Consider the following 6,358-nt stretch of genomic DNA (forward strand, 5'->3'; position numbering starts at 1 on the left):
TCGAAGGTGATTGGGCTCTCGGGCGAGATCCCAATTCGTCAGTCACGACTGACGTAACGTCGAACATGACTGACTGAAAGGGAACTAAAGACTATTAACTATTCATCAAGTGATTTCAAGGGCTTTTTAAGAAGGAGATCAAATAATGCTCACTTTAGTGGGTGTATTTTGTGAAGCGATGTGCTGAAATGCCTCAGGTCGACTCAGGACAGCAGCCTATGGGGCACGAAAGCAATACTTTTTACACTGATCTGAGATCTGTCGTGCAGTTTCTTTGATTTTGACATGTGAATATTTTGTTCTGGGCAGTATTTTCAAAGACAATTTTCAAAGTATGTTCTAAAGATTCTACAGATGTCAAAATTTAAAACCATAAGCTACTTCCACTTTCTCATATTAGCACGTAGAATATCAGCTGAGGTTTGCTTTGAGTAAAATCTCAAGTAATATTTGTCTTATGTGGCTATTTTGGCTTTGATATCACATTAATACTCAGACAAGCACAAGTATCCAGGGTGATTGTGAGCAGGTGATATCTGGAATACTTGAAATTGTCAATGACTGCCACTCTAAGTATGTCAAAAAGAGATTAAAAAGCTAATCCAGGCAGAAATGCCCATGCACTGGGTATTTTCTATTTAATCAAAGCTGATTTTGACTATTCTCCCTGCCAAGCATCTGTCTATGTTTTAGTAATGGATGCTGAAGAGATGTTGCCTCTTTAGACTTTTTGGTACATCTATGCATTGAATATCTCAGTATCCTGAGTATGAACTTGCCTGCAAAAGAAAACCAGGTTTCTTTTCTTATTTCAGCCGTGTCGGAAATTCTGAAATGTGCAAATTTATTCCGCCCCTGTATCAGAATTTGAGTGACAAGTTGGATGAGGTAGAAAATGTTCTTTTCACACTTTTTTTTTGCATTATTTTTGCTCACCAAAGTATGCCTACATCAAGAAAGTTTATCGGCATAAATTATTATAATAAACCTACTGCATATTTCTTTGCAAATGTTGAAAGATGATCTATATTGAAAAATCTTGGAGTGGATCAATGCAGTGATCAAGATCACAGTCAAGAGTGTGTCTTTTCTTTTGTTGTGCCAACTATCTGCTTTTTTCCAAGTATAAAGCACAGCTTTGTTTTTGTATTGCTCGATGCAAATGCCTTTATCTCATCCTTAAAGTCTTCTCTCATTTTATACTAGAGAAATATTAGGGTCTGTTTTTGTGCTGCTGTAGATCTTTTTCTAGTTTGAATATCCTTACATTTTGTTAGTTAACCTAGAATCAGTAAGATAACCGAATGCCACAGCATTACCATCTTCATGATTACAATGGCTGGCTGTATTTTTGTCATCATTGTTTAGGCCTATGTACATTGCTGCGCCTATGTTCAGCATACCATTTTGTTCCTAAACTCATTTGCAAATCAACACAGCTTGGATAAATGATTATGTTGTGTTGTTTATTTTAGCAAGCCATTAATTATGTCAGCATAATTCCACATTCCCACCTGCTGGCAGTCCGGCATTAGACATCGCATGTATGTAAAAGCATTGTGCTAATTGTGTACAATTTAAAGCATGCTAAACAATACATTTAAACATCTGACTGATTATTTGAAGTGTATTCCACTCAGTCTATGTATTTAATGCATTTTACTTGTATTGTAATGCAGTTTCAAAATATACTGTGAAAGTTCTCTTAAAGCTATAGGCCTAATAATTCTTTCATTATTTCTACCTAAGTTCATCTCTTTGCTCTTTTTGAAGAATCTGCACTTTAGTATTTTCATTGACATGGAAAAGCTTCACGTCAAGTTTCAAAAATGAAGCTAACCACCAAAAAAACAACACAAATTGCTCCAAATCACAGCTTTGTATGAGGAATTGACTCGAATTGAATTGGTATTCACCAGTAATCTTCCACTCCAGTGAGATTTGAACTGATTCATAGTCAAGAATCGGATCAGTCCAATTCCTAAACAAATCTTTCAGTCTAATGTTCCCTGATTTGTGTTCAACTCATGACTCAATGATTTGCAATAAGAGTGAATAAGAACTCAAATTTGAGTCTTCACACAAAGCTGTCGCATGACTACTGTTCAAAAGTTTTAGGTTTTTTAGAAAAACATTTTTTTAATTTCTGATCTTCAAAATTTAAAATAACTGTTTTCTTTTAATATTTTGTCAAATGTCTTCACTGTCATTTTTGCTGTATCTCGTTGGCCCCATACTTTTGAACAGTAGAGTATAGTTATGATACTTTTATTGAGCTTTTTTTGTCCTTTTTGCCCAATTATCAGATGTGGTCACAATGTACTGTATGGAAAAAACCTGTGTGAAGACTTCAATTTGTCATTTTGTTTTACAGGTTTGGAACGACTTGAGGAGGATGAGTAAATAATTACATGATTTTTATATTTGTGTGAACTATACCTTTTAGGTACTGTTTATCCAGTGCTTCATCAGCCCTTTTCGTAGCCTAAAGCGATTTGTTATTCAAAGTGATATAACCAAAACCTCCCTTTTTATTAGTTATTCAAATGCACAATACTCAGGTCTTTGTTATGATTCATCACTGAGGCCTACAGTTTGATTTATGTCTGTGCACCACATAAACATCTTAGAGGGCAGATTTTGGCTTGTTTAATAAAATGCAAATATCTCCTGTATAACTGAGAAAATGTGGGAGGGAGAAGATCACTAAGAGAGAGAGGGAGAGAGAGGCGGGCACATACCAATTGCCAGCACCGGCTCACAGCAAAACGGTGTCAGCAAATGTAGCAGAGATTCCGCAAATAGCTCCGGGTGGAAAAGGACCTTTTGCTGTGATCTGGAGGCGGCCTGTGCTACCAGAATCCAAATCTTAACCATTATATGAAAACTTACAAAACTGATCTCAGATTATAAGTCATGTTAGCTCTTCTCAATGTGGGCCAATGGCCTGAGGGGGGACCAGCTGATCCCACTGGCACATAGACGCTCATTTGTCTCGGCCCTGGCCTGAAAGGAGGTCACAGAGAAGGGGTGAAATTCAAGTGCACCATTAAAATTAGAGGGGTGCAGAGATGCATACCGAGGTTTTAAATACCCAGAGGTCTTGAAGTAGGTACACACAGAAACTGATGCATTTTGAAGAGGTGGAGTATATGAAATAGAGAGATTTTTAATTGTTAGTCTCTTATTCATATTTTATAATGCTTCACATGTTGTTGTATATATAAAATATAAGCCTTTGAGGCCACACAGAAAATCTGGGATTTAAATTAGCAAATAATACTATTAATATGATATCAATGGTAATATAAACAATATTTAATAAAAGTTATATAAAAATGATAAACCTAAGTTTTAGGATTTTTATAAAATGTAAAACAAAGAAGCATTAAAATTCTAAAATGTGTACCAAATACCAAAACATTCTGAAATTCATATTAATGTTTCAATTAATTTATGCTGATGTGGAAAATTGTATTAAATTCTTCAATAAATGTGAAATATAAGAATTTTTACTAGTGGTGTCAGACTTTTGGACTCTATTTTAAACTACTGTTCAAATGTTTGGGGGTAAATTTGTTTTCCTTATGGTCACCGATGCTGCATTTATTTGATCCAAAAAAACAAACAAACAAACAAATAAAAAAAAAGAAAAATACATTTTTACTGTGAAATATCTATATTCTATTTTGATACACACATCAGCAGAATTTTATATGATTGTGATAAAAATACAGCAAAAACAATAATATCACAATTTAAAATAACTGTCTTCTATTTAAATATATTTTAAAATGTCATTTATTTCTGTGATGGCAAAGCTGAATTTTCAGCATCATTACTCCAGTTTTCAGTGTCACATGATCCTTCAGAAATCATTCTAATTTGCTGATTTGCTGCTTAAGAAACATTTCTTATTATCAGTGTTGAAAACAGTTGTGCTGCTTTTATATTTTTGTGGAAACCATGATGATTTAGTTTTTCTGAATTCTTCAAAATTCAAAAGAAAAGCATTTATTTGAAACAGAAATCTTTAGAAATCTTGTTACCTTATAAATGTCTTTACTGTCACTTTTGATCAATTTAATGAATCCTTGCTGAATGAAAGTATTAATTTACTTAATTTAATATCTCATGTGCCATTAAAGTTTTATTGTTAAGAGTTGAAAAAAAGATTTGACTCATCATACATGGTGTATTTATCATAATAATATGTTTTATGTGGATTTGCTTATTGAGTCTTATGGTGAGCTGTGAGGTTATACCAGGGACTCAAAGACTGGCCTCCATAACCCCACAGTCTGTCTAATACCCCAAATAGATGTGTCTAGAACTCCCTCACACTTCATCACTTCCTTTGCACGCTTCTGCATGAGGATTCTACAATGATCGTTATTATGTGACTATAAGAAATTGAGGCCCATATGTGTCAGAATCCGAAGCTGGGCAGAAAGTACTTCTTTGTCCCTCAATGATAAGCTATTTGTACACTGGCAGCCAGACTGTCCCAAAGCATCTGTCCTCTTGCATTTTTAAATATGGTTAATGATTAAAACAGATGTCCACTTTGTCTAAGAAGGGTTTAACGAAGCCGTAAACATCTCAATCCATCATAGTCACAGGAAGGAGCTGATTGATACTTTATAGGGAACTAAAAGCTTTAATTTCTATGGTTAAAGAAACTGGTGCATCTTGATTTGACTCGTATTTGGAGGTAGTTCTAGCTGAAGCACCAAGTTGGACTAATCCAAGTGTTTATCTTGTGCTTTTGATGCTAGGTTGCGTAATAGTTATAGTAATATCCCTGAACCGACGGGAAAAATCCCTGACGCCTAATGCATACAGACTCAATCTGGCTGTTCTGTGAGAAGATGAAAACAGTGTGTGTTGCAGCGCTTCAGGGGTTTTGGAGGGATTTGAGAAGCAGGTCACCTCTTGATTCCTGTCCATAAGCTTGTGTTTCAGTATGATGCAGGCTTCATTAAAGCCACCCAGAGGCCAAGCTTATCATGATCCCAACACACCATAAACCTTTCTCTTTTTTGTGATGTAAACTAGCACATAAAAAGTAAAACATCATGATAATTTCCTGTGTTCATTTTATATTATTTTAATAACAAGTACATTTTTATTGGAATATTAAAATATATATTATAAAAAATAATAAAATATGGTATATTATATGTATGGTATGGTATAAATAGCAAATCATTTTATAAATATTGTGTGCAAATAATATTTTACTAATTTAATATAATAATATTTTAGTATTTTAATATTTTATATACTGTCAATAATTTAAATAATTCTATTTCCCTTTCAGTAGGGCTGGACCAGAATATTTGATTATTCGAATATTCGTTCGGTGGGTTGGCATTCGATTTTCAATTTTGAGATTCGAATATTCTTTTCTTTTTTCCGAACACCTGGCATCCCCCGCGAAACGGTTCTCATTCGCGCTTGAATATGAATCGCCCATGAGTGAACGTCATGAACATCATGATTCAGTTAATCTGGAAGAGAAGACAAAAGTGCCGAAGACCTTAGCTGTGTGGGAGCCCTTTAAATTGAGTGAGGACAAGACAAAGGCAGTAGAGACCTGCACGGACCTCAAATTTAGGCCCTAGCCTGGCCCTGGCCCGAGACGCTCAGTCCCCGGCCCTTGTCCGACAGCTTATCAGAGTTACCGGCCCGGGCCCAACCCAAGCCCATCTTTTTTTTTCCCCCTTCTCCCAGAACAGCTTATGCTACTCTTTCAGCTATTAAAATAGTTCAGTTTTGTGTGTAATGGCAAAATGATTATATTTCGTTTCGTTTTTTTTTTTATTAAGTTCATTTAGAAAAACGTTTGGAGCATTTTTCGTTCGTTAAATATCATTTTTAGTTTTTTAAAGTAGCGGCCAGCGGCAGACAGTGAGCCTATGTTTGATCAATTTAGCCTTCTCAAATCATCAGGACTTGCCTAAAATAAAATCTAGATATACTAAAACAGTTCAAGCATATAACAATGTTTAAACGTTAAAACTGCGCTATAATAAATGTGCACTATATCCAAGTTTGTGCGGAGAGTGGAACCTAAAGCACGCTTTGCAGGACATGGAGGCGCCAGAGCAATCACTTGCATTTTTTTTTTTTTTTCAGTGGAAACAACTTAAAATAGCCTACGCTGTAATTTTTGCTCATAAAGGTAAGAATAATACATCAATCGGAACTGTAAAGGGTATACTTTTATTTGTGCGAAAACAGACATGATGCGCTTTCTGCCGTCTCGTCTTGAACAGGAGCGCTTCAAAAAAATGAATCGAAACTCAGCGAATACATGCCTCACAGACATGATAAATAAATCTATAGAAAGCTT

General features: G+C 35.1%; 1 protein-coding gene across 1 annotated transcript in view; it reads left to right on the forward strand.

Moving 5' to 3' along the window:
* Positions 1 to 6,358, forward strand: part of LOC107657819 (junctophilin-1-like) — a 48,873-nt gene that overhangs the window by 20,328 nt on the left and 22,187 nt on the right. The window lies entirely within an intron of this gene.

The sequence above is a fragment of the Sinocyclocheilus anshuiensis genome, unplaced genomic scaffold, assembly GCF_001515605.1.
Source record: "Sinocyclocheilus anshuiensis isolate Anshui unplaced genomic scaffold, SAMN03320099.WGS_v1.1 scaffold7, whole genome shotgun sequence".
In the NCBI taxonomy this organism is placed as follows: domain Eukaryota; kingdom Metazoa; phylum Chordata; class Actinopteri; order Cypriniformes; family Cyprinidae; genus Sinocyclocheilus; species Sinocyclocheilus anshuiensis.